Below are 18,654 nucleotides of genomic sequence, written 5' to 3'. Positions count from 1 at the left end.
GAGTTATTGCCCTTCAATCGAAAAAAAGTAAATATAATTAAGTTAATACTCTACATTTCAACACAAGTTATGTCAAATATTATTTAACAAGATATACTTTGATATGTATTGAAATTGACCTACTTCATTAAAAACAAACTCTCTGAGTGTTTTTGTAGGTTTCTTTCAACGTATATACAAGGGACTTATGAATTTACGAAATTAAATAGTTGAAATCGAAAACAAAACCATAATTGTTTCTTCTCCGTTCGATGTATAAATATTGTGCGTTCAAATTCTCAAGTACAAATGTAAAAAAGATAAAGCTAACAGCCGTGTTAGACATTGCCGTAATGTGCGGACATTTGTTAGTGTAACACGTTGCTACAACTTTACAGTTACGATTGACAGACTTCATATTTTATAAGAAACTTTGAACTGTAGCCTATAATAATTAACGTACAAAATTTGTAAAAAATTGTGAGAATAAATGGACAAATTCATACGATAGAACACACTGTCTGAATATATATCGCACATCTCCATGCGTAATACATGTGTACATGCTGGGCCTGTGTAATTGAAATGTTTACTGGGGTATTCCTAGATAGAATGTTCTATCGTTAAAATGATAATGTCCTACGGACCGATTGTGGTGAGGGCCTGTCCCGAGACACAGTTAGATTATTCTAACTAGGGTATTCCGTATGGCCGTAAAAGTTTGTACTGTACGTTTGATTCGAAGATTCATTCTGTTTCGAACAATATCATTTTTAAAGTAAAAGGTAGGGAAATCGGTACTTTTAAAGCCATCGGAACGGACTTCGGAATCAAACATACACGATAGGTGTAACCCCCCACCCCCCACTCTTACCTTTTTACCATAGGCAATGATTCTCATATTTACTCGTTTAGATATTGATTTTTTATTCTAAAAAATATATAACAACATAAAAACTTACCCCTTTGCTGTTTCTTTTTGAGTCGTATCAACTGCGTTAGATGTATGTATTGACTGCCTTGGAATCTGACGTTTCCAGACGACACTTTTGTTATTATTATTTTTTTTTTCGACATGGCCGCATTGATTACGAGTTAATTTTTTTTAATGGAAAGTGTTAATCTAACTTTGCATTTTAATTTTAGTTTACAAAATTGAGTCGTGAGTAATGCGGCCCATGTGAATTTATAGACTGAAGTTGGCAAATTTATGCGAAATTCCCGGAAAACGTGAAACTGCGGTAGGTTTGGGCATTTACTTGAGTGCTTTACACATCCGGTGTGAGGAAACGATTGCGCAATACAACTTGGCTCATGTTATGGATAAAAAATATAATCTTAGATTTATTCTAAAGTGTTCTTTAATTTTTCCAAATTTGGTAGGCCAAAAATGGCATATTGTGGGTCATGTTCTTTAATATCAAAAAATTCTTAACATATTTTCCTACTATAGTTGTGTCCAAACATACCTTCAAATATTCATTAAAGCCCCTACGACCCGAAAACTCCCAGCTTCAAATGAATTCGTGTGTTGACGTAGCCATGTTAAGTAACCGAGTCAATTCGAACCCCGGTTGATTTCCATACTTGCACAATAACGTCTAGATGTGAACTAATATCCCCACAAATATTTTAGCTAAATATTGTAAATAATATATCATTTGAGTTCCTTTAAATAATAATTATTCAAATAGCTAAACTCACGGCAATGCGGCTTTCATTAGTCTGGTCCGGTCTCCATCCCTTTCACAGGAGTGTTGAGGACTTTTGTAGCATTATCATTAACCAAGAACTTATTTTACCTTTAGAAAAACTTTATTTTTTAATTTCTATAAATCATTCGTGTTGATAACAAATGAAGAGCGAACATATAACTTATAACGAATTTTATGAATATATACCAACAACAACAGGGTTCGAATTGACCCGGCTACCTAACATGGCTACATCAACAATTGAAATTATTTGAAGCTGGGAATTTTCGGGTCTTATGGGCCTTTAATGAACATTTGAAGGTATGTTTGGACACAACTATAGTAGGAAAATATGTTAAGAATCTTTTGATATTAAATTTATGAGACAGCAACACAAGAATACAAGGATATCAGGTCTCAACCGTGCGCAACTTTTTGTGCGCCGTAAATCGAAGGCTTTTAATAGAGGTGGAACTGTAGCTCTCTGTTCCGTCAAAATATTTTTCAGAGAGCTACAGTTCTGCAGCTATTATAATCTTAGAATATTCAGAAAACTTGAAACTGTTACTGAAAAAATTGCCTTATTACTTACATGAAAAATGGAGAGATATAATGTACGAACTAAAGGAAAAGAAAGAAATCGTAAAGTTCCATCATCTTGTCAGCTTCGTTCACAAAGAAGCAAAGAAACCCACATACCCAATTTACGGACGATAAGTCATAAACACTTCAAAGGCAGCTTTTAAAAGTTCACAAGATAGCCAAACTGGGAAAATAACAAAGATTTCTATAATACACAAAAACTTTGCAATCACAACGAAGCAACCGTTCATCTAAGAATTCAGAAGTATGTGATAACGAAAACTGTTACACTACACAAAATTAGTCAAGGACATGAATCGCATTTACAAAACTCTGTGCATGTTGTCAAGAAACTCATTCCATGGATATGTGTAAAAAATACCCAACCTTGTCCCCCAGGAACATATACACATTCTTGAAGTCAAAAGGACTGTGTTTCGGTTGCTTGAGATATGGACACTTAAAGAGTAATTGTCAATGGAAGTTGTCTTGTACACATTGGAAGAAACTTCACCCTAGCGTTCTTCATGTTGACCCTCGGAAGAAAAATGAAGGTTACGGGATACCATGTCACTCGAGCAAAAAAAGGCAATGGAGCAACAGCATTGTCAGTGGCTGCTTATATGGGGACTGGAGACTCCGTAAATCAAGCACTCCCTATTGTACCTGTTACATTAAAATCTAAATGTAATGATACATATCTGACAACTTACGATTTTCTAGATTCTGGTAGCAATGCTAGATTTTGTTTAGAATTACTTGTCGACTCGTTGGACATGGAAGGAAAGAGAATCAAATTAAATTTAGTAACTATGAGACATGAAAAAGTTCATGACAGTTACGTTATTTGTGGTTTGGAAGTGAGCGACCTAAATGGTGACAATACCATTGAACTACCATCTGTTTTTACACAATCTACATTACCAGTGTTCAAGAATGATGCGATTTCTCTGGAAGATGTGAAAAGGTGGCCACACTTACTTGGTGTTGAATTTAATGTGATTGATTGTGACATTGGACTTCTGATCGAAGTTAATGTGACGAAAGCATTGGAGTCTTGGGAAATTATTCCCAGTGATAGTAATGTACCCTTTGCAGCGAAAACTTTACTAGGTTGGGTTATTAACGGACCACTTGAAGTGATTACGAATAATGAGAACTACAGTACATCGGTGTCCGTCATTCGCATTGATGTACAAAAACTGGAAGAACATATTCGCGACCAATTGAACTTTGATTTCAGTGAGCGAACAAATTGATGACGTTCGTGGACCATCCAATATTGACAGAAATGCTTAGAACGTGTATTTAATTCAATTCTTTATCAATATGGTCACTATACGATTATACTTCCTTTTAAGTCCGACAATGTGAACTTACTAAACAATAGGAAGCAAGCCGTACACATATCATTGTTTATTGCCAAACGATTCAACCATGACGAAAACCTTCACAAAGTATTTCATGGACAATATCATAAGTGAAGGATATGCCATCAAGGTACCAGCTAAATATCTCGGTGAAGATGATGAAAGAGTGTGGTACTTGCCACACCACGGAGTGTGTCACCCAAAGAAAAGGAAGCTGAGAGTGGTGTTCAATTGTGTAGGTAGATATCAAGGCACTTCATTGAATGACCAACTTTTACCGGGATCAAATCTGACTAATACACTTGTCGGTACACTATTGAGATTCAAGCAAGAAAAGATTGTAGTGATGGGATATAATGATAGTATGTTCTATCAAGTACATTTACCTCGTCAAGATGCCAGTTTTCACAGATTTTTGTGGTGGGCGGATGGAGATACATGTAAGGAAACCAACGAATATCAGATAGTTGCACATTTGTTTGGTGCATCTTCATCACCCAGTTGTGCCGACTATGCTCTAAGGAAAACTGCCAAAGATTCTGAAACACTTTTCGATACCGAGGTTATCAATACCGTGATCAGGAACTTTTATGTAGATGACTGTCTCAAGTTAGTTAAGACTGTGGACGATGCTATCAGCTTAGTTAAGGATTTGCAAAAAGTGCTAATGAAAGGAGGATTTCACATAGCGAAGTGAATTAGCAACAATAAAAACTTCATGATGTCCATTCCAGTTTGAGAAAGAGCAAAAGAGGTGAAGGATTTAGACTTTGATCATGATACCTTCCAATGGAAAGATGGAAATTACTATGGTGCGTGGAATCGGATGCGTTTTGCTTCAAAATTGAAGTAAAGGAACAACCACTCACTAGGAGTGAAATATTTCCAATGGTAAGCAGTGTATTTGATCCTTTAAGATTCTTGGCACCATTTGTATTGAGGACAAAGAAAATACTCCAAAATTTCTTCAAAATTCAACTTGGATGGGATGATGGAATTCCTTAGAACCTTGCAATACAGTGGAACAATTGGTTCAGTGACTTGCAAAAGTATCTAAATTCACGATATAAGGGTGTTTAAAATGTGCTGGATTCGGAACATTGTGTTCTGTTCAGCTACATCATTTCACGGACGCAAAGAATTTGGATATAGGACTGTTTCATACCTGCGTTTAGAAAACACAAAGAAATCCATTGCTCTTTTGTTATGAGCAAGTGTCATATGACTCCATTAAAGCAAACTACCATTCCAAGGCTAGAACTGACAGCAGCAACGGTTGCTCTGCGCACAGACACAATGTTGAAAGCAGGATTAGACATTCCTACAGACGAAAGTATGTTCTGGACAGATAGCATGACCGTGTTGCGTTACATAGGAAAGGAGATGTCAAGACTTCAAACATTCGTAGCAAATAAACTCGCTGTGATCAATGAAGGATCAATGCCATGTGAATGGCATTACATTAATACCAAAACTGAACCCAGCAGATTATGCATCAAGAGGACTCTCTGCAAATGAGATCCTACAGTATGATTACTAAGTTAAGGTTCCTGACTTTGTATGGGTTCCAGTTGAACAATGGCCAAAACACCACCAGAAATACTAGAAGGAACGACATATATTGATCCAGAAGTTAAATCATACGTAAGAGCTTCCCTAGTCAAAATACAAAAACCAAGTGATGTCATGGAAAGTGTTGACAAACTCCTCAATTATCATTCATCATGGTACAATCTAAAAAAAAAAGTAGAACTATTACCACGTACAGAGGAGTTACTAGAGTGGTGACGATAAATCATTCGACGATACAACATGGAACATAATTCATTTCAAGACTTGACAGAAGCCGAAACTACTATTTTGTCTTATATTCAACATCAAACATTTGCTGATGAGATACATACACTTACAGATGAACATTCGTATGTGAAACGAAGCAGTTGTATACGAAAACTTGACCCCTGGTTTGGATAAAAACGATGGACTTTTGCATATCGGTGGGCGACGTCATAAAGCCAGTATGCCAGCGGAAAGTTAACATCCAATAACACTGCCAAGTAATCATCATGTTTCATCTTTGATTTTTAGACAGATTCATCACGACCTGAAACACTGGCAGAAATCATATTGCTAGCAGCTCTAAGAGATAGGCAATGGCTTATTTATGCACCTTTAGCCATTGGGAAGCTTATATCTAAGGGCACTGTATGTCGTCGTCAACGCTCAAAGGTAGGATAACAGAAGATGGCTAGTTTACCAGAAGATCGTTTGATTTCCAACGAACCTCCATTTACGAGAGTTGGTGTAGATTACTTTGGACCATTCAAAGTAAAGCAAAAGTGAAGTCATGTCAAGCCTATGGAAATATAGTCACATGTTTAGTTAGTCGTGCTGTGCACATTGAAGTTGCAGCAGCATTGACCACTGATTCTTATATTAATGCAATGCGTCGTTTTATTGCACGCCGAGGTCAATTCATCAAAATGCGATCAGATAATGGGGCCAACTTTGTGGGAGCTGTGCGTGAGCTTGCAAGAGCTATAAACGACTGGAACCTATCTCAGACACAGGATTCTATGCTTCAAAGAAATATTGACTGGCAGTTTAATCCACCTGCATGATCTCATCATGGTGGTATGTGGGAACGAGTCATCAGATCTGAAAAGTGTCCTGAGAGAGCAAGTTTTGGATGACGAAGGGCTTCATACTCTGCAAGATTGTGAGATATTGAATCAATTCTCAACGGACGTCTCATCACGAAATGTTCAGATCAGCCAGGAGACATGGAAGCTTTGACACCAAACCATTTACTTCTGATGAAAACTAAACCAAGCTTGCGACAAGGCATCTTTCTGAAAAACGATAGTTACTGTAGAAGACGCTGGAAACAAATTCGACACATGGCAAACCTCCTCTGGGATCGTTGGGTGCGGGAATACGTACCTTTACTTCAAGAGTGTCAGAAATGGTGCGATGTGAAGAAAAACATGAAAGTTGGTGACATCGTTCTGATAGTGGATCCCAGTGTTCCTCGAAATTCCTGGCCTATGGGAGTCGTTCAAGAAACTATTCCGGATAGTGCATGTTTTGTGCATCAAGTGAAAGTTAAAACCCATGCAAACACTTTAATTCGTCCAATAGACAAATTCTTTAAATTGATTAAACAAGAACAGCATTGACAGAATTCGTTGCATGTATGTATTTATGTGGGCGTATATTGAATATCTGTGCATGTATATTACCATAGACACATTTTATTAATTATTCCGTTCGTTACGAAGTGACTATATATATATTTATTTTGATTTTTGTGCACTAGTTGTAATTGTGTCGCATTGCCCTCCACAATTATGGGGCTGGGTTGTAACAGACAATTTCTACATTTAGATTTTTGCGCCAATATGTACACGTTATCTGTGTATTACGTCATAGTTTTAAGGGTACGGATATTTTTTCTGTATACACGAGCTCGCTGAAAAGAATGTGGGTATGTTCCTGTTTCGTTGGACATTAACAGGAGAATCATAAGTATTAGTATATCATATATACCAATATTTGTGTATATTATCAAAAAACTATATGTTTTAAAAGACACGGATAAAACAATGATGAATTCATTTTGTAGTTCGTAGGGTGAAGTTTTGTTAAAGTAAAAACATATCCTTTCAGTGCCTCACAGATTGAGCGGAGTGGTAGAACTTTAGTTTATTTTGATAAATCATGCCAGTTCCCTGTTCAAAATATCGTCTGCTACAGAGCACGTGTAGAGTCAAGCATCAGACTGCTGCTTATTCTGATAACACTGCTAAGCCCTGTCCTCTTGCCATATATATTGCTGTAGGGGTGTAAATTTTTCTAGGTTACTCCCAGCCTTTAAGATGGCCTTATCTCCCCCTCTATCCAAGCTAGACTTCAGAATTAGAGTAAGTAATCATTTTCTCAGAGATTCAATCACATCATTTTTACATATACAATTGTACCCTTGGGAACTCAAAATCTAATAATATGCTAGTGAAGATTAGAATGATCAAGCCACCTTTGTGAATCTATAAATATAGCATCATCCTGCAGTTGTTGTGCCTATCAGCTCTACACAAATTGATAACATAAATTAATCACAGTGGGCTAGCTGGTGACTGTGTCAATGTGCCTGAGATTTCAGGTCAAATGTTGAAATCTGAACATCTTAGCTGTTGCTGTGTAAACAGGCTAATAATATGTGATTTCTTTTTTCCTAAAAAGTTGTAACTATGTAAGTACATGCATGTATCATGATTGTTTTGTACTGTAATCACAGATCATTCATATTAATTGTAAAAATACATAATTATATTAAATATTTATTTGATAAAAAAAAAAAGCATCAGATATAGTAAAAACACATTGACAAAAGTAATAGTTCTTGTTTTGATCTATTAGAATTAAACCAGTGTCGGAATCTGTAAAAGCTGTACATAACTGTGTCACACCTACAATATGTATGTGTGTGGAATGATCAGTTCTGAGGTATATGTAAATTATGTACTATTTATACCATGAAACCAAATACAACTGTGTTTTCAAAACTGTTTTATAATGGCATTATTGCAAGAATTAGTAACATTATACACGTAATGACCTCTATATGTTCTAAGATTCTTCAAGATGGATACGTACATACATGTATATATACATGTATATATAATATGCAACCTGTAAGAATATTCATGATGGATTTGATACATTGATATGCATTCAATTATCAGCCTGTTGTCAAACTGATAACTTTAATAATGTGATTCTTCTCTCTCTCTCTCTCTCTCTCTCTCTCTCTCTCTCTCTCTCTCTCTCCACCATTGATAAAAAGTAAAATTCTTGAGGGGACAGAAGATATCACGTTCCTTTATAACTTATAAACACATCACATTTATATTATTGTAATTTTCCTGTCATATTTGAAAATCTTAAATGAATTGGTAATGTAAATTGTAACTATATTTTCATGAAATCCGAATTGGACGATGCATGTGACAAAATTATTAGTCTAAGGAATTGAAATTATATTATGACAGAAATCCAGAGCATTCATCCACATGCAGGCACCTGAAGCATGGATACTACTTACATCCTCCCCCACTTTTTAAATAATCTTTTGTGGCGATAATTTCTCTGAAATGTGTGGATTCCCTGTCTACCTCATCCTTCTTTCAATATTCTATGTAATTAATTGTTTCATACTTTTGTAAGCTTTAGAGATTGGCCTTCTACCATTATGTATTTTATTATACATATATCCTGTTCATTGAATTGACAGAAAGTTTGTGTTAGCAGTATTGCTAAATTGGTTCTTTTACAGCAAGAAGGCATTGTCTTATCACTTAATTGTAGATCCCATTTTCATCAGCTAGTGTAAACAATGGCTTTCGCAAAAATTGACCACAGATCGCGTTATACTCACCGCTCCAATTAGCAGATATCGCCTCTCCAAATTTTGCATTTTTGTTTTCTTTTTTTTTTTCAAAATTATCGGGGCGATGGTTGCCGCCCCTTTGCCAATGCCCTAATGCATGTATATATATATGTGTGTGTGTGTATGTTCATAGAAATTCTTTATATCATGATCATTGAGAGAAGATACAGTTCCCTAATCAAATTGATTTTCTTACCAAACAGTTATGAATACAATAGTGTTTAGGATGCCCCTTAACAAGCAACTGTTAAGACAGTGCAGTACATACACAGATAGCATGTGCTTTACAAAGACAATATTAGAGTTTCTAATTATTAAGACTTTTCTGTACAACAAGATCCATAGAAGATAGAGTAATGTTACTTCATCAACATTGGAAATAGGAGAATATTCCTCTATCAGAGATTTGAGCAATGAGATCCATAGAAGATAGAGTAATGTTACTACATCAGCATTTGAGATAGGAGAACATTCCTCTACCATAGGTTCCACAGAAGATAGAGTAATGTTACTCCATCAACATTTGAGATAGGAAAATATTCCTCAATCATAGGATCCACAGAAGATAGAGTAATGTTACTACATCAACATTTGAGATAGGAGAACATTCCTCTATATGTTACTACATCAACATTTGAGATGGGAGAACATTCCGGTTCTTTAGCGTGCCACACCTACTGTGACACGGGACATCCGTTTTTAAGGTAATCTCCGAGGACCCGTGACATTCACTGCTGATGCCGAGCGTTTGGCGATGGAACTGTCACTACCTATTTTAACGACTTAAGGCTGTGGTCTGCCATGGCCGGGATTCAAACCCCAGCTTTCCGCATGCAGGATGAACGCTCTAACCTCTCGGCCACCGCGGTGAGATTTTGAACAATAAGATCCATAGAAGATTAATAGAATCCTTCATTAGTACGAGTGTGAGATAGGGAAATTCCACCGAGGGGACAAGATTCGCAGTCTTGGACGAGGCTTTGCCGAGTCCTAGACAGCGAATCTTGTTCCAGAGGTGGAATTTCCCTATCCCACACGAGTAAATAATGAAGGATTATTTTTCTCACATTTTAACTACAGTTTAGTGCATAAAATTAGGAGCTTTCAGAAAATTTTAGATTATCAAAATCGTCATTTGAACTTCGATGCAAAAACTAATTAGATAGGCAGAAAGAGCATACCCGAAAATGGTTTACACTGTAAGTGTAAACTAAAAAACCCAAGGTTGTCCACCAGAAAGCTATACTACATTAAAATTTAAAGATAACAATCCAAAATATTTTTACTTCACTGTGTAACGTAAATCTTCACCGTGTTATGTAAATCATAGAAAATATATGACGTCACAATCAAATGACGTCGCAGCAGTGTGAGACAGAAAAATTTCACATGGCGCTGTCTCACATGGGTAAAGTCGATCTCACACTGGTGATAATGTGAGAAAGAGTAATGTTACTCCATCAGCATTTGAGATAGGAGAACATTCCTCTATCATAGGTTCCACAGAAGATAGAGTAATGTTACTACATCATCACTGGAGATAGGAAAATATTCCTCTATCAGATATTTTGAGCAATAAGATCCATAGAAGATAGAGTAATGTTACTCCATCAGCATTTGAGATAGGAGAACATTCCTCTATCATAGGTTCCACAGAAGATAGAGTAATGTTACTACATCATCATTGGAGATAGGAGAATATTCCTCTATCAGAGATTTTGAGCAATAAGATCCATAGAAGATATAGTAATGTTACTACATCAGCATTTGAGATAGGAGAATATTCCTCTATCAGAGATTTTGAGCAATAAGATCATTGAAGATAGAGTAATGTTACTACATCATCATTGGAGATAGGAGAACATTCCTCTATCAGAGATTTTGAGCAATAAGATCCACAGAGGATAGAGTAATGTTACTACATCAGCATTGAGATGGGAGAACATTCCTCAATCATAGGTTCCACAGAAGATAGAGTAATGTTACTACATCATCATTGGAGATAGGAGAACATTCCTCTATCAGAGATTTTGAGCAATAAGATCCACAGAGGATAGATTGCTACTACATCATCATTGGAGATAGGAGAATATTCCTCTATCAGAGATTTTGAGCAATAAGATCCATAGAAGATAGAGTAATGTTACTCCATCAGCATTTGCGATAGGAGAATATTCCTCTATCAGAGATTTTGAACAATAAGATCATTGAAGATAGAGTAAAGTTACTACATCATCATTGGAGATAGGAGAACATTCCTCTATCAGAGATTTTGAGCAATAAGGTCCATAGAAGATAGAGTAATGTTACTACATCATCATTGGAGATAGGAGAATATTCCTCTATCAGAGATTTTGAGCAATAAGATCCATAGAAGATAGAGTAATGTTACTCCATCAGCATTTGCGATAGGAGAATATTCTTCTATCAGAGATTTTGAACAATAAGATCATTGAAGATAGAGTAATGTTACTACATCAGCATTTGAGATAGGAGAACATTCCTCTATCAGAGATTTTGAGCAATAAGATCCATAGAAGATAGAGTAATGTTACTCCATCAGCATTTGAGATAGGAGAATATTCCTCTATCATAGGATCATTGAAGATAGAGTAATGTTACTACATCATCATTGGAGATAGGAGAACATTCCTCTATCAGAGATTTTGAGCAATAAGATCCACAGAGGATAGAGTAATGTTACTACATCAACATTTGAGATAGGAGAACATTCCTCTATCTTAATTCGTTTACCCTATGACAGGTTTGCTCTAAAACCCAGAAAAAGTACTCCTGGAATTTCCTTTTTTATTCTGGAATGCATTATATCTTAATTCAAAGTTTCATTAGGCTTTGCTATTGCGGTTTGGACTGCAAAATTGTGGTTGTATGTTTTAGCGTCGCAACAATACTGCAAATGGAACGCTTAATGATACAATTGTTTCATTAGCGGGAATTGTATCATTAACGGTTGATACTGTAGACCGTTAATGCGATAATTTGTATCACTAAGCGTTTCAACTGAACCCTTCATTAACGGTTTCTACAGCGCTTCAAAATGGCGTGTTTAGTTTTCTATGAATGTGCTACACGGGCAGATGAAAACAAGCGGTATTCTCGCGAGATTATACTTACTTGGGTGAAATGTCACCAATAGATAATATATTTCCGGAATCATTGTTGGCGTATAATACGCCATATTCAAATTCGAAAAAATAATCTTAATAAAATATTTTCTAATAGATATAGAATACCATACATATCCAATTACATGACAACTTTTTCTAGGTACATTTGGAATGAAATTACACGGTATTTTTGGTAGGCTTTATATCAGAGACATATTCTAGGGCTAAATCAAATTATTTTTTTCATTACAATATACAAGAAAGTTGTCAGAAATTTTACTGAACTTCTATTTTTGTTGCACATAAAAATCTTAAGAGCATCAGACACATAGCGTGGTTTTTTTTTTTTTTGTTTGAAGGGGAAAAAAAGGGGGGGAGGTAGCAGAGGATAACTCGCGATCGTCTAAAATTCTTGACTATCAAACGAAAATAAAAAAAAAAAGGGACCAAAAAATCCATAACAGATGTTCTCTATTCCAAACTTCAACAGCATACATGTAAAGAAGGGGGCTGATTCGTCCTACAATGCAATGTAAGGGGGGAGGGGGGGTTGTCAGCCAGTCAGTATATCATAATTTGCAAGAGATGATAATTTACTATGCATGTGAAATTAACGGAATATCAACTTTATCAAAATTAAAAGTGTCCCGTCTCTGATTTAAAGCGCCTGAGAGTAAAGGATATCAAATTGGAATGGGACGGTGGTAAAACGGCTTTCCTTTAGATCCAGTGGTACAGTATGTATCAGTATCTCACCATAGCTCACAGAAAGTAGAACTGACTTCATAATGACTTATGAAGGTGATCGGTGGGGAAATAACATATTCTGGTGATATTACTGGTTCTACAGGTATATATTTTGTAGACAGTGGAGGGGTGGTGATATGTACACAATATCTGTACATGTACACTACCCACACTTCACGTGTCTGTGCATTATGTAAGCACTAGTGTTTGCACAGCTTTATAGGACACATGAAAGACTGCATGGAAGATAATCACAGGAATGTCACTAAGGACCAACAAGCTCCACTTTTAATGTGGTGTCTTTGTGCTTCAAATAAAGTATTTCTCATCTTCCACAAAATCTTTAAAAAGGAACACTTTAACAAGAGATGGGAGGTGTTCTTCATTATTCATGGAAATAATTGTCACTAACACTGTATTTTTTCAGCCCCTTAACTGGCCCTGTGAAATGCAGAACCACACAATTTCTATCCTTACCCTTGGTGACTAGGTACACAGACTTTTGAATAGCAGTTGACCTTTGTTGTTCACTACAACAGCCGTTTTCAAGACCACCAATTCTTTTAACACAACTTTCAAGAAACGCAATAAAATGGGAAAGTCTAACAGATTGAAACACACAAGAGTCAATGTACTATAATCATGGTTTTATGCTTGTTTATAAGGAACTCCTTGAAAGAAATTAAAAATATTTTTAATATTTATGATCAAGATTCCTTATAGCCAATATTCTTTCTAGCTAAACAAGGTTATTGTGATGTGCATTGAAGATAGTTATTCTTAAAGTGGCATTAGCTGTTATTTTGTTACCAAAAATTGAATTAAATGAAAATTGCTCCAGATCATACATGTATATTTCAATAATAACACCAGCATTTAATTATTTCAAACACTTCTTAACCTCAAAACAGGGACATGAATGTGTATGAATATCACATGATTTTTGGTAATTAAATAATTATTGTCTTGCAAGACAACAATTCTTCCTTATGTATTTCTGTACACTGAAAGTGACAATCTATCGTTGTTTTATTAGGTTTCTCTTGTTTTTGTACAAAATAAATGTTTTTATTAGGCATTAATATATTTTCCTATGCCACTGAGCTATTTTGAATTAAAAGGTTGCCATCATTTTTACAGCTAATGCCCCTTGGACAAACTACATAGCATATCATAATTAACTTGCTGTTATATGTAACTCTTAGATTAGGTTAAGAGAATTTGATACCACAGTGCAGAATATTATATTGTAACATGTACAAATGTGCAGCCTTGAAATTTATTAAACATAACAATAATATGATTTCACAAAGTGTATTAATCAGTAATTGACAGTATCACTTACATCATTCATAAATGTATTTGAACATAATGCATTTAGTACTACTGTGTGCTGGATTATTTTTCAACCCCATGTAAATAATGAATTACATTCAAGGGCAATAACTCTTCTAGACACATATTCTGTTCTGAACACATTTTCTTCCATAGTCATAAGATATACATCATAATGGGTTAAAATGTGAACACCATAGGAAAAGATTCCACACATATCATAACCTATTATCCATTGTGGAAATGTACATGGACTCCATAGTTTAGATATCGTATGTCTAAAAATATGTTCATTTGAAATATTAACTACCAGGGGCGGATCCGGGAATTGTGGTTACGGGGGCGCCACTTTGCGAGGCAGGGGGTCTGGGGGCCGCCTTGTGGGTCCAGGGGGCGAAGCTCCTGGATTTTGCAGGTTTTATAGAGCTTGAAATATGTTTCCTAATTAGTAATTTGTACTATTCTCTATCATTTTTTAGAAGGTGAAATTAATAAAAATGATGAAAATTTTAAGGGTTTTTGGAAAAAATTAAGTTCTCCCAATAAAATATTTCCAGAAATCAAAAGATTTTGTTATTCATTTCTCCGGGAGTGGAAGAAATTATTGCTTCTTTTATCGTTTAGTACATTTTTCTAAACAATATACCACGATTCACCCCACCCCTTAAATCAGCCACTGGCTACAATATGAGTTGAGGATTTTTTTTTCAAGTTTTTCGTAGCAAAATCATGATGGTATGTAAATCTATCCAAATACATAAGGGTCTTAGTACAGGTTTCAGCGCATCCATTCATATTCCTGGTCATCCTATCTCCAACAATCTAGACATTACTTAGTTCTCTCCATGCCAACACACATAGGGCCGAGACTCTCTCCAATCCACTCTGTTCTATTGCTACCATCTTGATCTCATTCCAGTTTCTCCATCCTGCAATTTTTCTTTCTGCTTCTACTGTTCCTCTCCAGGTTGTTTTCAGTCTCTTAAATGCCCTCTTTCCTTCTGGTGTCCAACCTAACGCCATCTCACTGTCATTGTCACCTCCCCTCCATAGCACGTGTCCTATATAGTTCCATCACTGTCTCCTCAGCTTATTGTTTATTGCATTCATGTCAGCCCTGTCTGCCACTTCCCTGTTTTTCATCATTTTCTGCTACTTTATCCCCAGTATCCTCTGCAAGCATCTGATCTGGTAAGCATCCATTGACTTCCCACCTAGTCACCTTCCAAAACATGGACATGCACAATTTCTGAAAAAAGAAATGCAAACATACCCCATGATAAATTTTAAATACATGCATCCTAAACAGTACACGAGGCCAAAGAGCCACATAGCTCAACGGAGTCACCTTGGCCCTGCCATTGTACAGCTGTTGTGATTTTAAAAAAAAGATTTCAATCTTTATTCCCATGAAAAATGTTGATCCCATATTGTGGTCCCAGCCTACATGAGCCCCAAAGGATCACAACATTACTGAAAATGAATTCACATAACACAGAAATGCTTTAACATCAATATGATCGACATGATCTTGCTGTACTGGATAAGATCAAGGTCACAAGGTAATTCATCATGGTATGATACAAATGATCTTGCCATAAGAAATCTATATACAAAACATGAAAGCTCTATCTTATATAGTTGAGATATTGAATAGGTAAGATTTTTATCAAAAGTAGGTCAAACTTCTAGGTCAAAGTCGCAAGATCGAACACCGTTGCATCACATGAATGAACTTTTCGTAAAGAATGTATATACAAAATATAAAAGCCCTATCTGAAATAGTTCAAGAGATATTGTTTTAAAAGAGATTTCCTGTATACTTGTATGTAAAACCTTTATCCCCTATTGTGGCCCACCCTACCCTCGGGGCCATGATTTTAACAAAATTGAATCTGAACTATGTCAGAGACCTGTCACGTAAATTTGAACTTTCCTGGCCCAGTGGTTCTTGTGGAGATTTTTAAATGACCCCCCTATTTTTACATTTTTGTGATTATCTCCCCTTTGAAGGGAGCATGGCCTTTCATTTCAACAAACTTGAATCCCCTTAACCCATGGATGATCTACACCAAGTTTGGTTGAATTTGGCCCAGTGGTTCTGGAGAAGATGAAAATGTGAAAAGTTTACAGACGGCAGGTAAAAGGTGATTAAAAATTGAGCTAACAATATATCTTTTCAGAGGTTTCAGCATATATTTATCTTTTATTAATAAAAACTTCTTACTCTGTCCCTTTTCTTTTCAGTGGAATGAAATCTGGGTTGGAAGATGCTAGTTACATTTTTATCCATTCTTCAGCTTTCTGGAAATGTCATTTTGAATTTCAGGCAGGCTTTGTTTCCTGAAATAAACTTTTAAAAAAATGTTTAGAATTTCTGACTTTATTTTAAACTATATGTATTTGGAATAAGTAAATACTTGTAATGTTCAAGGGACATTATATGGAACGAGTGTGGGATTTTAATATCATTTATATGTATATACTTAGCTGTTACCTGGAAGGATGGTATTATAGGACATCATCTGCTGATTCACAATGACCTTTCTTGTTTTTCCTTGATATTTCGAGTTGCTCTCCCTTTCCGTCTCAATTACATTGGTTTCCATCTGTCTGAATATTGAAACTGTTATCAGATTTCGCATACGAGTTAAAATGTAGATATTGCTGGAGACCATTTTTTTCATTATAATTTTTCCATTTAACAAGCCTCGAAAATCTTGTATGCAGATGCTTTGTGTTACCACCATCAGGGTGTCAAGCCACTTTTGGTCTAAAACATATAGGATTATAGGAATTTTTTGGCAGTTTATAGGGCAATTATCGAGATTTTTACAGCAGATTTATAGGAATAAATAGGGTTTTTAAAGAATTTGTATAAAAGTTTATTGTTTCTACATAAAAATCTAGCAATCATAGTATCTTACTGGAGAAGAAATAATATCAAACATAAACAAAGACAAAATCCTTTCAGATGTTGACAGTTTTCCACAGTACTTATATACAATCACCATAGTTATTCTCTTCATAACAATCTAAGTAAACATCAATCTAGCATCATCTCCTGGAATTTTTTTTGGGGGGGGGGGGTTCTTATTTTTTATCATTTTTGAAAATAGGACTATCTTGTTTTGGATATATACGGCTTTATGGGAATTTTAATGATTTATAGGGGAAATATATAGGAACCTTCAAGTTTATAGGAAAATATAGGAATAAATAGGGACTTAACTCCCTGCACCATGATTTTGACCTTCAATTCTTATTGAATCTAATCTGGGTAGATCTACAGTTCACACTTGCCTTTTATATTGCATCAAAATTATTTACCTGCATCATTAAAATTGTATGTGATGCACATTATACGTAATTACACCTTCTTTGAAAAGCAACATAAAGTCAAATGCCATAGTAAAAAAAAGTAACATGGTAGATCCATGAAAGTAGGTTCAAAGTAGCTAATCACCTCCATTATGATAGGATAAACTTTTTTTTTATTGGCTCTTTTTGGACATATATTATCATATAAACAGGATGTTACATGCAACATGATAGGATAAACTTCCTGAAGCTGGAATATTACAAAATTTTACTAATTAAATTTGGAGCTTGATATAATTTTGTTAATAAATAAAAAAAACACCCTAGACATTTGTTCCTTACATTTATATTTACTAGTACCTTAATTTGCTAATGCATGCAAAGGTAGCAGTATGTTTACTATATTCTTTGGTTGTGTGGCACTAGCATCTGTTGTTTTCAAGATAAAAGATCCCCAACACCAGGGACTGAATCTTCAATTTATGCCATAAAGTAGTAGTTAGGAGAAAAAAGGAATGTATAAATTCACTATAAGAAAAAGTAATTAGGTAGTATGATCTATCTCTGAATACCATAGATATATATAACGGATATGTTATCCGTTATATGTCTATGTGAATACATACTGGAACTTTGCATTCTGAACAAGTAAATTATACAGTCCATATTGATCTTTTTCAGCCAATTGTGCGTTTACTAGTTCTGGTATACATGCTATAACTGATATATTTGATTACATCCCTCGGGCCTCCCAGTTTCATCTTAACACTTTAGCCTACCCCCCCCCCCCTTTCCCCCTGTTGATGTCCACCCCCCACTCCCCAAATCAATGTCTTATATTTAAAGCATACGTCAACATTGAATGAAAACTTTCCGATTTTATGTTGGGGGTTGGATGAAAATACAATAATCATTTCGATGTATTGGGATTGTGAAACCACTAGACTAATTTGGTTGAGACAGTTTTGCATTTGCAACCCTTCACCGGCAGTGGTGACGTCTCCATATGAGTGAAATATTCTCGATAGGGACGTAAAACAATATTCAAT

General features: G+C 35.5%; 1 protein-coding gene across 4 annotated transcripts in view; it reads right to left on the bottom strand.

Moving 5' to 3' along the window:
* The window catches only part of LOC125675752 (uncharacterized), a 167,058-nt gene that overhangs the window by 60,402 nt on the left and 88,002 nt on the right, over nucleotides 1-18,654 (bottom strand). The gene's annotated exons all lie outside the window — the stretch shown is intronic.

Source organism: Ostrea edulis, chromosome 3 (assembly GCF_947568905.1).
Source record: "Ostrea edulis chromosome 3, xbOstEdul1.1, whole genome shotgun sequence".
NCBI lineage: Eukaryota > Metazoa > Mollusca > Bivalvia > Ostreida > Ostreidae > Ostrea > Ostrea edulis.
The sequence above is the reverse complement of the archived record's forward strand: the minus strand, read 5'-3'. Positions and strand labels throughout refer to the sequence as shown.